This window comes from Somniosus microcephalus, chromosome 1 (genome assembly GCF_052327205.1).
Source record: "Somniosus microcephalus isolate GS21.2 chromosome 1, FLI_Smic_1.0, whole genome shotgun sequence".
NCBI classification, from domain to species: Eukaryota; Metazoa; Chordata; class Chondrichthyes; order Squaliformes; family Somniosidae; genus Somniosus; species Somniosus microcephalus.
In genome coordinates, this window is record NC_140987.1 from 131,808,428 (window position 1) to 131,829,107 (window position 20,680).

The window sequence follows — 20,680 nt, forward strand, 5'->3', positions numbered from 1 at the left end:
TTTGGATGAGCACTTGAAATGCCATTGCATACAAGGCTATGGACCAAATGCTGGAAAATGGGATTAGACTGGACAGGGATTGATGGACGGCGCAGACACGATGGGCCAAAGGGCCTCTTTCTGTGCTGTAAAACTCTATGACTCCGCTCCACTCTTGACCTTGTCCACCCAGACCTAAAAAGGAAAATGGAAAACAGACAAAACAAACAAAAAGAGAACCATGACAAAAGAACAAAGAGCTGAAGTTTTGGAGAAGGAGATGCGGTCCTTACCAGGAATTTCAGTTATGGACCCAAGTGGATTCCTGGCTTCATAGACTCAATGACCAGTCCCGTATCATACAAGGTCATGTTGAGTGATGGTAGGGTAGTACGCAGACATGTAGATCAGATACTTACCAGACAAGGGGAAATTGAAATGAAGGTTCCAGATGCAATGGCTGAGGACAGGTTTGCCACCAGTTATCCAAGTGCATCGGTGGTGCCACCACCAGGGACGGAGACAATTCCACAGGAACCCATTCGTCAAGAGGAAACCATCGTTGCAGAGTCAGATACTCCGAGCACTGCTCAGGAGCAGCTGGTGGCTTCACCACAAACAAGCAGGGACTTTACTGTCAGATGTTCACAAAGGCCTCGCAAGCCACCAGAGAGATTGATACTGACCTGTTAGATTTGTCAAGTATGGAACATGGTGAATGGAGACTTCTTATGTGACCCTTAGGAATGGTTGTTTGTTAAGAAATTCATACTGAAATCTTAAGGGGGGAGGGATATAGTAATCTGGGATGTTGTGATTAAGGTTATCCACCAGGTGGTGCTGTAGCCAATGCTGCTGCTAAGGTCAGGGGTTGCTTCTTGTTAAGGTCAGGGGTTGCTTCCTGTCAAGTTCAGCAAAGGTGGAATGCCAGGATGCAGGATTGTATGGTTGCTACTCAGTTGTTAATAAAGTACCTGGACTAAATCTAATATCTGGCCTCTTCGAGTTCTTGTCTCACTACATGGATTTATCACACTTCTATTGAGGTTGAAACAGTTTCTATCAGTTGGGAAGTGTATTAAATGTTATGTTATTTATATTTCATACTAACAAACATGTTCCTTTTCTTATTTGCACTAAGGAGCATTGAAGAGTGTTTTGCTAGCCCAAAGAATTACCTATGCTGTACTTCAAACATCCTGGCTTTTTAAACTAAGGATGTGTTTCGTATATTTTCTGTAAATCAGGTAAGTTTTTTATTCTTTAAGGCTAGCATTTAATATCCTGTCAAAGGTCCATTAGTGAGAATAGATAGTAAAATGTAACAATAACTTTACGCCGGATTGTGATTCAACAGCACTGAAAGGCATTGGCAATGATCCTTTTGATTTACTATACACCATGCACGTAGCACACCAGCTGTGGGGAAGCTTGAAAGGTATTATATAAAATAATTGAATAGCAAAATAGATTTATTTCATATATTTGGCGGAAGTATAAATGATCTGTGCTGAATCCCACAATTGATCATAAAATTGGAGTGCAGAAAACATTGATAATTTTAAATATTAATTGTCATATTTTATATTTTTGAAGTTTCTAAATGTTGCCACTAGGTACATGTATTTTTATTGTGAAGTGATAGCAGAATGGTTAATAATCCTTTCAGAAGCACTGTGAAATCGGTAGAGAGACCACATAGAGCCTATCCTCTCTACTGCAAAAAAAACCTTTAATTCTTAGTATGTGTTATGCGGTATGTGTTCTGTACAAATAGTTTGTTTCTGTGGGTGGTGTTAGCAACCTCCTTTCTCCTCTCTAGTTCACAACACGTTTCGAGTAAGCACGAGACTTCATTGTGGAGTATATGGAACAGACTTTATTGATATATACAGTAAAGGTGATCGGTCTTTAATTGCATACAGAGAGCACACTCTGACAAACTGTTGAAAACCATGATCCTTTATACATCATATTTTGACTACATCAAAGGAAAAAGTCATAGATAAGGCAGTATGACATATCTGTTCCCCAAATCCTTTAAAAACAGAATATTCATGTATACAGTTTGCAATTGTTTACCTCCGAATGACTCCCCCTACACGAGACTTCCTGACGTAACATTTACTAGCATCTCTGAAGTAAAAGCTGTACCAACTGCTACCTGTAGCAAATGGATTCTTGCTACATATGCTTATTACCCTAAAACTAAACCACTCATGGGTGACGTCATTACTAACACTTATTCCCTTACACAAGCACTTTACATCTTGTAAAACAAGCAATGCATTTCTTTTTACAACATTTCAGTCATCCTGTTTATAGCTTGGAAAGCCTGTTGCTTTAAGATACAAAGTTCGACTGTTAACCCTTAACTCCCCAAGATGTCCAACATATACATCTTTCCAGGGTGTCCAAGAGGCGGTTTTTAAATTTTATTTAAACTTACTGAACAATTTGAAGATTTTACAAGTTTTAGGGTAAAAGTTGTCTTGCTATATCTGCTTCTTGCTCTCAATGTTCAATGCAAATGGGTTCCTTTCACAGTGAAACAGGCTCCTGCACCTGCTTTCACTAACCGTAAAATGTTCGGATGCATTTGCTGGGCAGTTGGTGGGCAATTAGCTCAACTCTGTTGCAGCAATGAGTATTTCCCCATCTGTGCGTATCATCTGTCAAGGCATACCTTGACAGATCGCAAGTTTAGAATTTAGCGTATGCGCAAGCACATGCGGAAATCCCGAACTTGCGGTCAATTTCAAAGGCGGCATGATGGCGTACTCAGAGAGTATGTCGTCATACCCACCGCAAAATCTGCCCCATGTCAATTTTAGCATCGATTGGTATTTTCTTTTCTCTTATGTTTTAACTGCCTTAGCTAAGATATTCCCCAGCTAAAGGGCAGAGGGCAGGCAGGACATTAGCCATCAGGCTTCTGTCAATGGAGCTCATCTGGATGCTCAAATATAGTGCCTTATGGCTTCAGGACATCCCAAAGCACTATACAGCAAATTAATTCCTATTAATTGTCGTTACTGTTCCTTTAATTATCCAAATTCCTTCAAATTTCACCTACACACAAATTTCTGCTCCCTCCACTAATGCGCTCTTTCCAAATCTGCATCTGGTGCTGCAAATAATTAAATGAGCTAAGTCACAAAATTTAATTTCTATTACCACATTACCATTCTGGTGAGATATGCACCAGCTTTTAACCATTTAGAACTGATGTACATGAGTTCACATAAATTGGCCCCCTATACTGGAGTTTGAACTCACAACCTTCTGACTCAGCAGAGAGTTCTACTAACTGATTGAAGCTATCCGGGCAAATTCACAAAAGCAACTTGGTGTGACTTATGCCTTGGTTACACTGCATTTTTGTCATGGGTGAGGTGTTGATCTTTAGCACTACATGGACATAATCCATAGAGCTGCCTAGCAATTAGCTTTTTAAACTTTCAGTTGGAAAAATGGGTCAGAAAGCCCACAGGACCATGTTTAAATTTATAATGACAGAAAAGAACTGATAGAAAAAAACTGACTACATGGCGGTTCTTTTCCAACAGTAATTTTATGTACAGTTTGAAGATTTTGCACAAAGCTTTACTATCACCCATTCAACAGCAGTGTGAGGGGGCAATATTACATAGAATGTATAGCACAGAAACAGGCCATTCAGCCCGACTGGTCTATGCTCCACACGAGCCTCCTCCCACCTCTCTTCATCTAACCCTGTCAGCGTATCCTTCTATTCCTTTCTCCCTCGTGTTTAACTAGCTTCCCCTTAAATGTTTCTATGATCATGGCTACTCATTCACACCATTGTTAAAATACCACATTACGTTAGTGCTGTATAACGGGTATAGACCTCTAGCTCCCCTCTCTTCAGTGCCTTCCCCTGATTATGACTGAGATTGAACTTTTACCACATAAATTTGTATCCTAGCATGCAATTGATCCAGACATTTTCCTCAGAATTAATGCGGGTGAATTTCCACAGTTTGCACCATTTCTCCAGAGTTCCTGTGGCTCTTCCATGAAGTTGTGGTGGACGGGTGAGAAGACTGACCCCTGCAGAAAAATGATCCAGGATAGGATCTCAATAATATCATCAGGTTTCACAGCTCACACAATATTTGAAAAGAAAACACAACAAAAATAGAAGAGAAAATCAAATAGATCAGAGTTTATTTTTTATTTTAATGGGTTGATTTTTTTTAAGTGGTCAAATTTTTTTTTTAATGATGTGGATCAGGAAGATCCCTGGTTCAGTCCTTTGTTTGTACTGAGTTAGCTGATCCCAGCCAGCGGGATGGTTGGGGAGATATAATTTACCTCAAAGCCCCTGGGATAGGGAGGTGAAAGATCACCTAGGGTTCATGCTCTTGATTACTATTCAGTGACTACTGCTGGAAAATGTGGTGTGCAGACATCAGGTGAGGACAAGATCAGGCTTGGATTTGATGTCCCCTGGGCCTAGATAGCCTGCTGTTGCTTGCTGTCTAGGCTCCTACATGAGGAATGGGCATTGAGCTGTACTCCAACATGAATCAGTGACTTCAGGACAGGAGTGAAGAAAATTGGAGGGGCGGGGGGAGGGGGGGGCGGCGTTGGTGTGGAGGCCAGGAAGAGGTAGAAGGAAAATAATATTTCTTTTGAAATAAAAACAAAATGAGTATATATACACCAGAATTTAAAATTTCTATTTTAAAATTTCTCTGGCAATTTGATATTCCAGACACATGGCCGTATACAAGGACAGCAATCCATTGACAGCAGTACCTCTAATTATAGAGCAATAAAGTTGCATCAAAACATTAATGTATCAAAATATGTTGCAGAAACAAACATGAGGCAGAGATATTAAGCCACAGAAATATAGCTTAAAAATCATACATATTATAAAAGTGATTTTTGGTAAATTTTTAATGATACTGACTCTAGATCCTGAAATTCCTGGTTTGGTGGTGGACAAAAATCATCAGTTTCATCCACAAAGGGGTTGGAATTTGGGGCAAAACCCAACTACATCAGAAACCCTGATCATGGGAGTGAGTCTTCCCATCTTCACCCGCAGCCTGATATAGGGGTTGTCTCAGGCACTCCCAGGCTATAACTGGGAATTCCACTCAGCATGCTACTGGATAGCACCAGCGGATCCCATGCCTGCAGAGAGCGGGGCGGGTACCTGTGTTGCACTTCCACAGACAACGGCTGCGCACTCTGAATATTAAAATGGCAGCATTTCCATGATTTGCAGCAGGGACAAAGGCCTGAATAGTCAGCAGATGGAAGTCATGCCCAGCACACTTTCAGCAGCGGAATGGGATCTCAGCAATTTCAGGCCCAAAGAAGCATGAGATTTGGGATACTACAGTGGCTGTAAAGTTGTGGCCTGAAGAGAAAGGAGGAAAGGTGGAGATATTCAAAAGTCACGGACATTAAAATACAGCTAACAAAAGATATTGCTATACTACAGTTAGAGTCATAGAGTCATCGAGTTTTACAGCACAGAAAGAGGCCCTTCGGCCCATCGTGTCTGCGCCGCCCATCCATCCCTGTCCAGTCTAATCCCATTTTCCAGCATTTGGTCCATAGCCTTGTATGCAATGGCATTTCAAGTGCTCATCCAAATGCTTCTTGAATGTTGTGAGTGTTCCTGCCTCTACCACCCTTTTAGGCATTGAGTTCCACATTCCAACCACCCTCTGGGTGAAAAAGTTCCTCCTCAAATCCCCTCTAAATCTCCTGCCCCTTACCCTGAATCTATGCCCCCTTGTTATTGACCCCCCTACTAAGGGGAAAAGTTCCTCTTTGTCTACCCTATCTATGCCCCTCATCATTTTGTACACCTCAATCAGGTCCCCCCTCAGCCTTCTTTGCTCCAAGGAAAACAACCCCAGCCTGTTTAGTCTTTCTTCATAGCTGAGGCGCTCCATCCCAGGTAACATCCTGGTGAATCTTCTCTGCACCCTCTCCAAAGCAATCACATCCTTAGTTATCTAATAAAGGTACCTGCTTAGAGCAACATACGGTTGGCAGAACTATTGAGTTCTATTACTGATTTGCGCATCATTCTCCAGCCAGAAAAAAATGCAGCTCCCTGCTCACCAGGGTGCAAATGCAAGTTAAAGTTTAATATTAATTTAGAGCCAAATGAAGTCTGTCAACACACAACAGGTTCAAAGTTAAATTTGAAATCTCCCTCTTAAGCTTGATTCAGGCAACCTTCCACTTGTATAACACTGCAGCATTTAGATCAATGTGAAGGTGAAGCCCATTTTGTATCGATGAAAACTGTAGTATAACTGACATAAGGGAACAGATTTAAATTTGAGCTAGAGCTAGAATTTTGTCCTGGAAGATAAGGTATTTGTCTATTGACCTTAGTTTCACATAAACACAAACATGGCTCTGTGTATACACACATCTGGATGTACGTCATTGCCTGTTACCAAAACATAATGGCCCAGAATTGGTGATTGTAATGATGGCAAAACTGTCAGTGCTCGCCATTATTACTGTGTAAAACTGACTGCAACTTCTGGTGTCCTCACATGCACAGTTAAATGCTGTCAATGATACCCTGCTCCTCTACAGGGTGCGCTTTGCAGTCTTTGCGGATGCAGTCAACACAGAAGAAGTGATTTGATGTGAACTTCAACTTTTTACACATAATTCTTGCTGTAAAAACCAACAAAAATGTTAAGCCTTGTTCAATCAGGAGTAACTGAGTTTTTAATGCCATGCTAAGTCATAATTACTGCTGAACAACCTCTCTGGCCCTGAAGATTTTACAAGTGTGGAGTCTCATTCCCTCAGAAGAACATTTAAAAAAATTGCTTGATTTTTAAAATAATTTAAAAAAAAATTAATGTTTGTTTATGATATTTCAGCTTCTCCCTTAATCCCATGTATATACTCCAATCTTAATTTCACTTTCTGTATGATGATTAAAATGTGAATTATATGCCATGCTTTTTACTTCCTGCTTTTCTGTCTGAGAATTCTTCAAATCAGATTGGCTGCTGCCTTGCCTATTGCTAGACACCACAGATCCCATATAAATAAGTTGAGAGGGGAAGTGAAGAGGAAAATAAGACTGGCAAAGAGAGAATGAGAATAGATTGGCATTTAACATAAAACAAAACCCAACATCTTCTACCGGCATGTAAATAGTAAGTGGGTAGTAAGAGAGAGTGGGGCCTATTAGGGACAAAGGTGGTGATATATGCTTAGAGGTGCAGGGCAAGGCTAGAATACTTAATGAGCACTTTGTATCGGTGTTTACTGAGGAAGAGGATGCTGACAAAATATCGGTAGAAGCGGAGATGGTAGAGGTAATGGAAGGGGTGAAAATTGATAGGCAGGATGTACTGGAAAGGCTGGATATGCTTAGAGTGGATCAGTCGCCTGGTCCGGATGGCTTGCATCCCAGGTTGCTAAGGGAAGTGGAGGAGGAGATAGCGGAAGGGCTTGTCATAATCTTCCAATCTTCCCTAGATACAGGGGATTGGAAAGTGGCAAATGTGACACCATTGTTCAAGAAAGGGTGCAAGGACAATCCTAGTAATTACAGGCCGGTCAGTTTAACATCAGTGGTGGGTAAGGTTTTAGAAACAATAATCAGGTAAAACAATTCACAGGCACTTGGAGAGGCTTAAGTTAATTAAGGAGAGCCAGCATGGATTTGTAAAAGGCAAATCGTGTTTGACTAATCGAATTGAATATATTGATGAAGGAACAGAGAAAGTTGACGAAGGGAATGCAGTGGATGTTGTCTATATGGATTTTAAGAAAGTGTTTGACAAAGTACCACATAAAAGGCTGGTTAACAAAATTGAAGCTCATGGAATAGGGGGGTCAGTGTCAACTTGGATAAGAAATTGGCTTAAGGACAGAAACAGTGAGTCATGGTAAATGGTTGTTTTTCAGACTGGAAGATGGTAGACAGTGGTGTTCCCCAAGGGTCATTGCAGGACCACTGCTTTTTGTTTATATGACCTGGATATTGGAATAGAGTAAAATTTCAAAATTTGCCGATGATACCAAACTTGGAGGTGTGGCAAACAGTGAGGAGGATACCAATTGACTGCAACAGGACATAGATAGGCTAGCAGAATGGGAAGACTAGTGGCAGATGGAATTTAATACAGAGAAGTGTGAGGTGATGCATTTTGGAAGAAGGGATAGGGAGAGGCAATATAGAATTAATGCACAGCTCTAAAGAGTGCAGGGACAGAGGGTTCATGTGCATAGATATTTGAAGGTGGCAGGACATATTGAGAGAGTAGTTAGCAAAACATATGGGATCTTGGGCTTCATAAATAGAGATATTGAGTACAAAAGCAAGGAAGTTATGTTGAACCTTTATAAAGCTCTGGTTAAGCCACAACTAGAGTATTGCGACAGTTCTGGTCACCACACTTTAGGAAGGATGTGAAGGTCCTTGAGAGGGTGCAGAGATTTACCAGAATGGTTCCAGGGATGAGGGATTTTAGCTACAAAGTTAGGTTGGAGAAGCTGGGTTTGTTCTCCTTGGAACAAAGGAGGTTGAGGGGAGATTTGATAGAGGTATACAAAATTATGACGGTTTGGATAAGGTAGACAGAGAAAGGCTGTTCCCATTAGCTGATGGTACAAGGACTAGGGGACACAGATTTAAGGTTTTGGGCAAGAGATACAGGGGGGAGGTGAGGAAGAACTTTTTTAGGCAGTGAGTGGTAATGACCTGGAACTCGCTGCCAACGAGTGTGGTGGAAGCGGAGACGATCAATGATTTCAAAAAGAAATTGGATAGGCACTTGAGGGAAATAAACTTACAGGGCTACGGGGATACAGCGGGGGAATGGGACTGACTGGATTGTTCTACAGAGAGCCGGCATGGACTCGATGGGCCGAATGGACTCCTTCTGTGCCGTAATGACTCTATGAATACAAAAATGGTGCCAAATTCAAAGTGACATTGGAATAGAGTTAATCTACACTCTAGAGTCTGCTAAAATTTTACAGGCGGCTTTTTTGTTTGAGATCAGCGGCGAGTGCCGTCCCATCGTCGCTGACTGCAAAATTAGGGCCAATCTTTTGATCAGACTAGTTTAATGTAAACAATAACCTCCTCATATGCTTTTTCAACCTGTTGAAATCTCTATGATGACACTTCCCATTTCTACATAGGAAATTGGAGCTAACTATAAAATGTATTTTATGACAAGTTTTATATTTTGGAATAAAATTGTATATTTTATGACACATTTCAATGTTAATAATAGTTCCATTTCTGGAACAGAAATTTCAGAAACTGTAGAAAATTAATCTGCAACACACATATTTATTTCTTATAATTAACCACAGACATTATTATATAATGTTTGATTGTAGCTCATTCAATACAATTGGTGTTAGTGTGTAAATATTTAAACTATTCACTGCCACCTTGTTGACAATGAAAGGTGACATTTATTCCAATCAGGCAATGATTGTGTGTAGAAGTCTATATTTGTACTTATTTTGCAGATAATTAGGAAATGCTCCTGGTGATAGGAAACACATAATAATACGATTGCCAGGAATGTCTGTGGGCAATAATATCCATCAATTTACTCATTAAGTATCTCCCCAATCCTGTCTGTGTGCAATTTACCCTTTTAATCTGGGGAAAATATGCATTAAGCTACCTCCAATCTTGTCTAACTTGTGTACAAAAAATACCTGCTAAACCAGAATGGCAGAATGTCTCTTCTTCAAGGTTGCTGAGTTTGAAGAGAGATTAGCAAGAGACAGAAGGCTGCATCCTAGGCATAGACTTTTTAAATTGTGCTTCAATATCAGGGCTATTGCAGACAGCCAATGTTATCAATGCTATTTTCTTAACAAGACGACAGCCTTTATCAGGCCTGATAGATTTGTTTAGAGTTGAAGTGTGCCAGTGAAGGTGATCACAATAGTTATCTTCTGTGCCACTGGTATACCCAAATCCATGTTTGTGACTCAGCATGTCTGTAACATCGAATTGCATCAACCAAGTCACTGCTGTATTTGTTAACATGGTATATATCTTATGGAATATACATACCATTGAGAAATAAATACGTCACGGGAAAAGTGATCCATCTGTGGCTAACTAAAGAAGTTACAGATACAATTAAATTAAAAGAAGTGGCCTATAATGTTGCAAAGAATAGTAATAAGCCTGAAGATTGGGAGAGCTTTAGAAACTAGCAAAGGATGACCAAAAAATTGATAAAAAGGGAGAAAATAGAATGAGAGTAAATTAGCAAGAAATATAAAAACAGATTGTAAGAGCTTCTACAAGTAAATAAAAAGGAAGAGAGTAGCAAAAGCAAGCATTGGTCCCTTAGGGGCTGAGACAGGAGAAATTATATTGGGGGGAAAAGGACAAAGGAAATGGCAGAAACTTTAAACAAATATTTTGTATCTGTCTTCACAGTAGAAGACAAAAAAAGTATACCATAAATAGTGGGGAACCAAGGACCTAATGAGGGTGAGGAATTTAAAGTAATTAATATCAGTAGGGAAAAAGTACTTGAGAAACTAATGGAACTAAAAGCCGACAAATCTCCTGGACCTGATGGCCTACATCCTAGGGTTCTCAAAAAGAGGTGGCTGCAGAGATAGTGGATGCATTGGTTGTGATCTTCCAAAATTCCCTAGATTCTAGAACAGACCCAGTGGATTCTAAGGTAGCAAATATAACCTTGCTATTCAAGAAAGGAGGGAACGAGAAAACTGGGAACTACAGGCCAGTTAGCCTGACATCAGTCGTCGGGAAAATGCTGGAATCCATTATTAAGGAAATGGTAACAGGGCATTTAGAAAATCATAATATGATTAGACAGTTTCAACATGGTTTTATGGAAGGGAAATCATGGTTTTATGAAAGGGAAATTGTGTTTGACAAATTTATTAGAGTTTTTGAGGATGTAACTAGCAGGGTAGATAAAGGGTAACCAGTGGATGTAGTATATTTGGAATTCCAAAAGGCATTCAATAAGGTGCCACATAAAAGGTCGTTACACACGATAAGGGCACATGGGGTTGGGGGTAATGTATTAGCATGGATAAAGGTTGGTTAACGGACAGAATAGAGAGAGTAGGAATAAACGGGACATTTTCAGATTTTAAAAAATTCATTTATGAGATGTGGGCGGTGCTGGCAAGGCTAGCATTTACTGCCCAACCTTAATTGGCACGCTATAACTATTGGGGTGCCGCAAGGATCAGTACTGGGGCCTCAGCTATTTACAATTTATTTTAATGACTTAGATGAAGGGAACCAGTATAATATATCCAAGTTTGCTGATGATACAAAGCTAGATGGGAAAATATGCTGTGAGGAGGACACAAAGGGCTCGATTTTGCCAGGCCCGAGAAGGCGGGATTGGAGGCATGAGGTGGTAAAATCACAAAAAATGGCGGGCGTGCCCGATCCCGCCTCCGAGGAATTTTCCCACATGCGAGTTTTCTGAGTCCGTTTCCATCCCAACTCCAAGAGGCGGGATAGGCCCTTAAGGCCCTTAACAACCACTTAATTGTCTCTATAATCCCATTTTGAGGCCTTTCTGATTTTCCCACTTTTCCCACATGCTGCACGCCTCCTCTGGAACATGCCAGTGAATCCTGGCGGCATCACAAGTGGATTGCTTACTAACAGCTGCAGCTCCACCATTAAAAAGGAGTTTTCACCAATCATCATTTGCAGGTGGCAGAACTTTGTTGTCTCAGGTCTGGGGGAACTTTTAGCAGGCATACTCATTGTTGAGGAAGTTTGGAGCCTGACACCCATTTTCAGTGTGACCCCTCTCCCCATCTTGAATGAGCGCTTCCTCAACTGAGGTAAATACCAGAAGAATGGGAACTATTTATTTCCTTTCCTCCTGGACATCAGATTCGGATGAAGACCAGCCACGGCAGCACCAGAACCCTAACCAACGGTAGCACCAACAGCAGGAGCTCCAAGCTGCTGCTCACCCACCTGAAGCTGCACAGGCCAGAAGGCGCCAGCGCATGGAAGCAGATTGGCACAGGAGATACCCCCAAAACAGGGTCTACAGATGAGGATCAGCTACCTCAACATGACTGAGCAGCAGTGCCAAAGGAGGCTCCGACTTTCGCGAGAGGTAGTGGGTGACATCTGCGCAATGCTGCAGCAAGACCTGGAGCCCAGAGGAGCAGGTGCACACCCCTTACCAGTGGCCGTCAAAGTCACCACCGCATTCAACTTTTTTGCTTCAGGCTCATTCCAGGGATCAGCAGCAGACATCAGCGGCATCTTCCAGGTGTCCGCACACACTTGCATCACGCAGGTAACCGATGCCCTCTTTGCCATCGCGCACAATTACATCAATTTCTCCAAGGATCAAGCCAGTGTAACTGCACGTGCGGTTGGGTTCGACAATCTGGCAGGCTTTCCAAGGGTGCAGGGCATCATTGACTGCACACATGTGGCCCTTAAGGCACCCCATCACAATCCAGTTATTTTTGTCAACCGCAAGGGCTTCCACTCCCTCAACGTACAGCTGGTGTGTGACCACAAGAAGGAAATTTTGCATGTTTGTGCCAACTACCCTGGCAGTTGCCATGACTCCTTCATCCTGCGCCAGTCTAGTGTGCCTCCGCTCTTCAGTCCACCAGGCCAACTTTTCGGATGGCTACTTGGAGACAAGGGCTATACCCTGAAGACGTGGCTAATCACGCTGTTGAGGAGCCCATCCACCGAAGCTGAGGAGCGCTACAACTCCAGCCACATTTCCACCAGATCCATAATCGAGCAAACCATCGGCTTGCTGAAGATGCGCTTCAGATGCCTTGATAGATCAGGTGGAGCCCTGCAGTACTCAGCAGCCAAGGTCTCCAGAATAGTCGTGGTTTGCTGTGCACTTCACAACATGGCACAGCATCATGGCTTGCAGATGCCTGAGGAACAAGTGGCTCATCACATAGCCTCCTCAGAAGAGGAGGAGGAGGAGAGCAACAACGAACAGCTTACAGAGGTGCATCAACCAGCGGCAGCAGCATGTGAGCACATTGCTGCCCGGGATGCAAGGCACGCACTCATCTTGGCCAGATTTGCTTAGCCTGCACAATCAAACACTTTTGCCTCGCACCTTCTTACCAGATCATCAACAATGGCCAAGAACCTACGGATTCCTATCACTCTGACCACCATACTGACAATTGCAGGTCATCCTAAGCCCTCAATGTGGAAGTCCCATTAGCGACATGACACACGCCACAACTGCAAAAGTTTGCCATCGGAATTTTTAATGACAATAACCAACTGATGGCTTTTCAAAATTAAACATAACCTTACACCCAAGTGACTACCCTTGTGACTACTTGTGCAGTATCTTCCTCTTACGCGTGCTCCTACGTGGTGCTTCCACTGTGGTTTCAGCAGATGTGGAGGCCCCTTGCTCACTTTCTTGCTGCTCCTGTCTCAACACCTTTGGCAGGCGTCCTCTGGGGTTGCGAACCTGTGAGGGCTCGGCAACAGTCTGCTGCTCCTGCGGCTGTGCAGGGGTTGAGACGCCGATCTCAGTTGGGTGGGGACTCTGGTGGGGCTCTGACCGAGGGCTCTGCAGTGGCATGGTCGTGTGAGCACTTGGAGAGGAGCCCCCACTTATTTGTTGTCCGCCACCAACATCCCTCTCATGGGTCAGCCCCACTTCAGAGCTAGCAAGTGGCTTGACAGCACCTAACTGCACTTCAGGGTGGCCATGAGGACCCGTTTCTGTACTGGACTCCTGAGGACTTGCATGAAGGTCTGGTTTGTTTGCTCAATAGCTGACCATCGCTCCTCAAGAGATGTCAGTCTATTCTGAACTATTACCATGTTTTCCATACCCTGGCAGCTAAGCTCCTCCATGGACATAGCCATCCTTTCCTCTACCATAGCCATCCTCTCCTCTATGTAGCCAGCCTTACCATGGAGGTAGCCATCCATTCCACGGAGCTTGCCATCCTTTCCATGGTGATGCGTTCATGAGCCAACGCCACCACAAAGGCTCTGCTCATGTTAGCAATGGACTCCTCCATTCGCTCCACACTCACAGCGACCCTCGAGACAAAACCTGCTAGAGACTCCTGCACCTGTTCCTGGAGTTCCAGCACCACTCTACTTCTGGATGGACCCAGAGGCACAGGGTCGACATGCAGTGGAGCCGAGCAGGGAGCGTCCTGCACCCTCCGACGAGGACTCTCCACTGCTGCCCGTCTCCACCATCTGCTGATGCTCACTTGTGAGCTGTGATACACCAGGTGACAACTCTACTCTATGTCCCGAAGGTCCCACCAAGGTGCGAGTGTCTGTGCTGCTGATGTGTGTGCTTAATTCTGCTGACGCAGCGCCCTCAGAGGTTGCAGCTTCCTCTGAGGAGTCTGGAAGCTCAGACTCTTCCTCCTGGACCGTGGGGACGGGGGCTCTCGATGGTCCTGCGGGGGAATAAAGGAAAGAGTTAGAGATGTGAGGTCAAGGTTACATGCACATTGAATAGTGCAGATGATCATAAGTCAATCTGTTAGAGCATTAGATTCATTATCAGTGACTCATGCAATGTCAATGAGAGAGATGACAAACTATTCTGTCACCAGCTTGCTGTTATGCGCCTGCCTGTCCGTCCCCCGCTTGGGATTCCTCCTTGATCCTGGCAATTTCCAGGGCCACCTCCTCTGAGGTGGTGAGCTGGGCTACTGAGGGTGGCCCTCCTCCTGTCCTTGCTCTTTCCCTCTTATTGTGGGCTCTCTTTTCCTGCAATGAGGGACACAAGTGGAGTTTGAGTGAGAATGAAGGAGTGAGTGTAGAGATTCCATAGCATAGATGCTTAGTAGGAGACAAAGGGCCCTCCCTGTGTGTTGTAAGTTGTCATTGCATCACAGTGATAAAGAGTGTGAGGGCTACATGGTCAAATAGTTAAGTGAATGTGACCATAGAGGGAGAGGGAATGGGTATGGGTGCAGGGATGTAAGTGTCAAGTGGGATGTGGAGGAAGAGGTTGACAAAGAAGAGTGCTGGTGAGGAGAGGCGATGGGGATCAGATTGAGGGTGATGGGAAAGTCACACTCACTTTTCCTGTGCAGGAGGTCATGAAACCTCTTCCTGCACTGCAGCCAGGTTCTGCAGCACATAGACATAGAGTTGACCTCCTGGGCCACTTGCATACACACAGCTTTTGTCTGCTGGGGAGGCTTCTTCCTCCCTGAGGAAGGGAAGAGCACTTCCTTATTTGCTTTTGCTCCCTCCACCAGAGCTTGCAGGGCGGCGTCATCGAACCATGGAGCACACTTTGGCCTACTGCTGGACATAGTTGCTGAATGAAGCGATCACAGGTTGCAGTCTCCAGAAGAAGCAAGGCTGCTTGCAGACCTTAAATCCAGCAGCATTGATGACGTCATCGGAGGCGACTTTCAGGATGGAAAGACTAGTTGGGCCAGGGGTTTCCACACGCTGGAAATCAATTGCCCAATTAGGGAAAATCGCACTTTTTTCCCACGTCACACTGGAGTTGGGTTCAGGACTCAAAAAACAACTGACACGCCTCCAGCCCACCCCAATGGCAAAATCGAGGGGGTGATTTTCCCAGCACCAAAGAGGCGGGTTTGGAGGCGGGACAGTTGGCAAAAATCGCAAAAACTGACGGCGGGTTTGGAATCCACCTCCAACCTGCCTCCATGCAATTTTGCTGGAGATGAGTTTCATGGGTGCAATTCGGTCCCACCTTCATCAGTCGGGAGAGGTAGGTAAGACCCTTAAATAGTCGTTAAGGGCCTCTATAATCCTATTTTGACAGGCCTTTGTTATTTTGCCACATTTTGTGTGTTTTGGAAGACACTCCTAAACCACACCAGCTAATCCTGGCGGGTTGACAAGTGGGTGGCCTCCTCATAGCTGCAGCTCCACCATTAAAACGGAGCTTTCATCAGGGAGCAGTTGCAGGTGGCAGAACTTTTGTTCCACAGGCCTTTCAGCACTTTTAGCAGGCCTACCGAAGTTGGAGGTGCTGCAGCTTCTATCTCTCAACTGTGGGACCTCCTTGGAAGACCCTCTTCCTGCTTGGACTGAGCGCTTCCCCAACGGAGATATCTGCCAGCAGCAGTGGCAGCATGCGAGCACATGGCTGCCCGTGATGCAAGGGATGCACTCATCCTGGCCAGATTTGCATAGGCTGCCCATTGTGGCACATGTGCTTGGCTCCTTCTTAACACATGATAGACAATGGATTTGACTCTCTGGCCTCCTTTCACTTCGACCACCAACCTGACCACGCAAGTGTTGCGGAGCCCTTAATGTGGAGCTGCCTAAGCCGAAATAACAGATGCCATCATGCCAACAGTTTGCCATCACCTAATTTTAATACATTCACACAGGGATAGTATTTCATCAATAAACAGAAACAATCACCCAATCTGCACACAGATCTGGAGGTTATATCACTTGCCAGCTGGACCCACACAGCCTTGGTTTCTTTGGGAGGCCTCTTCCTCCCAGATGAGGGGAAGAGCACCTCCCTGCTAGCTCTCACCCCCTCAACCAGCATACCCAGCGCCTCATCCGAGAACCTCGGGGAGGCCCCTGTCTTGGAGCTGGCCATTCTTCAAGGAGATAAAAGTTTGAAGGTGGTGCAGCATCGACCAAAAACCAGTGGATTGAGCCAAGGCAGCAAGTAGCCCTTAAATGAAGCTGGATAAGTGACGTCAACAGAGGTGAGTTTCAATCCCAAAAGACTAATTGGCCCAGGGGAACCCACACCTCTGAAATTAACTGGCCAATTAGGGGAAAATTACAAATTTTTCCCACCCAACAGTGGAGGCGGGTTTGGAACCCACCCAAACCAAAACACGCCTCCAATGGGAAAATCGCCCCCTTAGTTGTCCGGTACAAGAAACACTAAGGGCCGGATTTTGTCAGTGTGGGCGGGCTGGAGCGTGTCAGGTGGAAATCGTGCCAGGAGCCCGACTCCTAATTGAAGTGCTGAAAAAGTGTGATTTTCCCCTAATTGGCCAATTGATTTCCTGCGTGTGGGAACCCCTGGCCCAATGAGTCTTTTCAGACAGAAAGTAGCCTCCGATGATGTCATCAAAGCTGCTGGATTTAAGGCCTGCAAGCAGCCTTGCTTCTTCTGGAGACTGCAACCTTTATGGCCATTGCTGTCATCGGCTTCTTCATCAACTATGTCCAGCAGTAGGCCAAAGTGTGCTCCACACTTTGATGAGCCCTCCCTCCAAGCTCTGGTGGAGGGAGCGAGATCCAGGAAGGAGGTGCTGTTCCCTTGCTCAGGGAGAAAAAAGCCACCCAGCAGACAAAAGCTGTGTGGCTGCAAGTGGCCCAGGAGCTCAGCTCCATCGCGCTGAGCCGCAGAACCTGGCTGCAGTGCAGGAAGAGGTTTCATGATCTTCTCCGAACAGGAAAAGTGAGTATGACTCTCCCATCACCCTCAATCTGATCCCCATCGCCTCTCCTCACCAGCACTCTGCTTTGCCAACCTCTTCCTCCACATCCCACTTGACACTGACATCCCTGCACCCTTACCCATTCCCTCTCTCTCTAAGGTCACATTCACTTAACTATTCGACCATGCAGCCCTCACACTCCCTCTCACTGTGATGCAATGACGACAACAACTTACCACACAGGGAGGGCCCTTTGTCTCCTTCTAAGCATCTATGCTATGGATTCTCTACACTCACTCCTTCATTCTCATTCAAACTCCACTTGTGTTCCTCATTGCAGGAAAAGAGAGCCCACTAATAAGAGGAAAAGAGCCATGACCAGAGGAGGGCCACCCTCAGTAGCCCAGCTCCCCCCCGCCCCCGGGAGGAGGCAGCCCTGGAGATCGCTGGAATCGAGGAGGATTCCCAAGTGGGGGACGGACAGGTGGACGCATCACAGAAAGCTGGTGACAGAATAGTTTGGCATCTCTCTCATTGACATTGCATGAGTCATGGATAATGAATCTGATGCTCTAACAGATTGACTTATGATCATCTGTACTTTTCAATGTTTTGTAACCTTGACCTCATATCTCTAACTCTTTCCTTTACTCCCCCACAGGACCATCAAGAGCCTCCGTCCAGGAGGAAGAGCCTGAGCTGCCAGACTCCTCCAAGGAAGCTGCAACCTCTGAGGGCGCAGCATCAGCAGAATTCAGCACACCCAGCACCAGCACAGACACTCATACCTCGGTGGGACCTTCGCGAGATAGATTAGTGTTGTCACCTGGTGTATCACAGCTCACAAGTGAGCATCAGCAGATGGTGGAGACAGGGACAGCAGTGGAGAGTCCTCATCGGAGTGCGCAGGACTCTGCCAGCTCGGCTCAGCTGCATGTCGACCCTATGCCTCCAGGTCCATCCAGAAGGAGAGCGATGCTTGAACTCCAGGAACAGGTGCAGGAGTCTCTGGCAGGTTTTGTCTCCAGGGTCGCTGCGAGTGTGGAGCGAATGGAGGAGTCATAGAGTCATACAGCACAGAAAGAGGCCCTTCAGCCCATCGTGTCCACGCCAGCCATCAAGCCCTGTCTAATCTAATCCCATTTTCCAGCATTTGGTCCGTAGCCTTGTATGCTATGGCATTGCAAGTGCTCATCCAAATGCTTCTTGAATGTTGTGGGTTCCTGCCTCTCCCACCCTTTCAGGCAGCGAGTTCCAGATTCCAACCACCCTCTGGGTGAAAAAGTTCTTCCTTAAATCCCCTCTAAACCTCCTGCCCCTTACCTTGAATCTATGCCCCCTTGTTATTGACCCCTCTACTAAGGGAAAAAGTTCCTTTCTATCTACCCTATCTATGCCCCTCATAATTTTGTACACCTCAATCCGGTTCCCCCTCAGCCTTCTCTGCTCCAAGGAAAACAACCCCAGCCTGTCCAGTCTTTCTTCATAGCTGAAGCGCTCCAGCCCAGGTAACATCCTAGTGAATCTCCTCTGCACCCTCTCCAAAGCAATCACATCCTTCCATCGCGAACATGAGCAGAGCCTTTGTGGAGGCATTGGCGCATGAACGCATCACCGCGGAAAGGATGGCAACCTCCGTGGAAAGGATGGCTACCTCCATGGTAAGGCTGGCTACCATAGAGGAGAGGATGGCTACGGTAGAGGAGAGAATGGCTACGTCCATGGAGGAGCTTAGTCGCCAGGATATGGAAAACATGGTAATTGTTCAGAATAGACTAACATCTCTTGAGGAGCGATGGTCAACTATTGAGCAAACAAACCAGACCTTCATGCAAGTTCTCTGGAGTAGGATTTCCAGTGCAGAAACGGGTCCTCATGGCCCCCCTACAGTGCAGCAAGGTGCAGTCCAGCCACTTGCTAGCTCTGAAGTGGGGCTGACCCATGAGAGGGATGTTGGTGGAATACAACAAGGAAGTGGGGACTCCTCTCCAGGCGCTCACACGACCATGCCACTGCAGAGCACTCGGTCAGAGCCCCACCCAACTGAGATCGGCGTCTGAACCCCTGCACAGCCGCAGGAGCAGCAGACTGTTACCGAGCCCTCACAGGTTCGCAACCCCAGAGGATGCCTGCCAAAGGTGTTGAGACAGGAGCAGCAAGAAAGTGAGCAAGGCGCCTCCACATCTGCTGAAGCCACAGTGGAAGCACCACGTAGGAGCATGCGTAAGAGAAAGATAATGCACAGTCACAAGGGTTGTCACTTGGGTGAATGTGTTTAATTTTGAGAAGCCATCAGTTGCTTGTCATTAAAAATTCTGATGGCACACTGTTGCAGTTGTGGCGTGTGTCATTTCGCTAATGGGGCTTCCACATTGAGGGCTTAGGGCGACTTGAATTGTCAGTATGGTGGTCAGAGTGAGAGGAGTCCATTGTCGATGCTCTGGTAAGAAGGTGTGAGGCTAAACTGTTTGATTGTGCAGGCTAAGCAAATGTGACCAACATGAGTGTGTCTCTTGCATCCCAGGTAGCAATATGGTGCCGCTCTGGCACCTTCTGGCCTGTGCATCTTCAGGTCGGTGACTAGCAGCTTGGCGCTCCAGTTGATGTTTCTGCTGTTGCTCATGGTTCTGCTGCTGCCGCGGCTGGTCTTCATCCGAATCCGATGTCCAGGAGGAAAGGAATTAAATGGTCGCTATGCTTCTGGTATATGCCACAGTTGAGGAAGATCTTAGTCAAGGTGGGGAGAGGGGTTTCCCAGGAGGTCACACTGGAGATGGGTGTCAGGCTCCAAACTTCCACTACACTGAGTATGCCTGCTAAAAGCTCCCCCAGACCTGAAACAACAAAGTTCTGCCACCTGCAAATGATCATCGGTGAAAACTCCTTTTGTAATTGTGGAGCTGCAGCTGTTCGTAAGCAATCCACTAATGAGGCCACCAGGATTACCTGGCGTGTTCCAGAGGAGGCGTGTAGGATGGGGGAAATGTGTTAAAATCAGAAAGGCCTCTCAAAATAGGATTATAGAGGCAATTAAGTGGTTGTTAAGGGCCTTAAGGGCCTATCCCGCCTCTTGGAGGCGGGATTGAAAGCGGGTCAGAAATCACGCACTTGGGAAAATTGCTCAGAGGTGGGATGGAGGCGGGAACAGGCCCGCCCGCCAGTTTTGGTGATTTTAACAACTCGCATGCCTCCAAACCCGTCTCCGCGGGGCTGGGAAAATCGAGCCCTTCGAGTTAGCACACAGCATGCAATTTGTGATGCAAATGTCATGTTGGCTTTTATTGCTAGA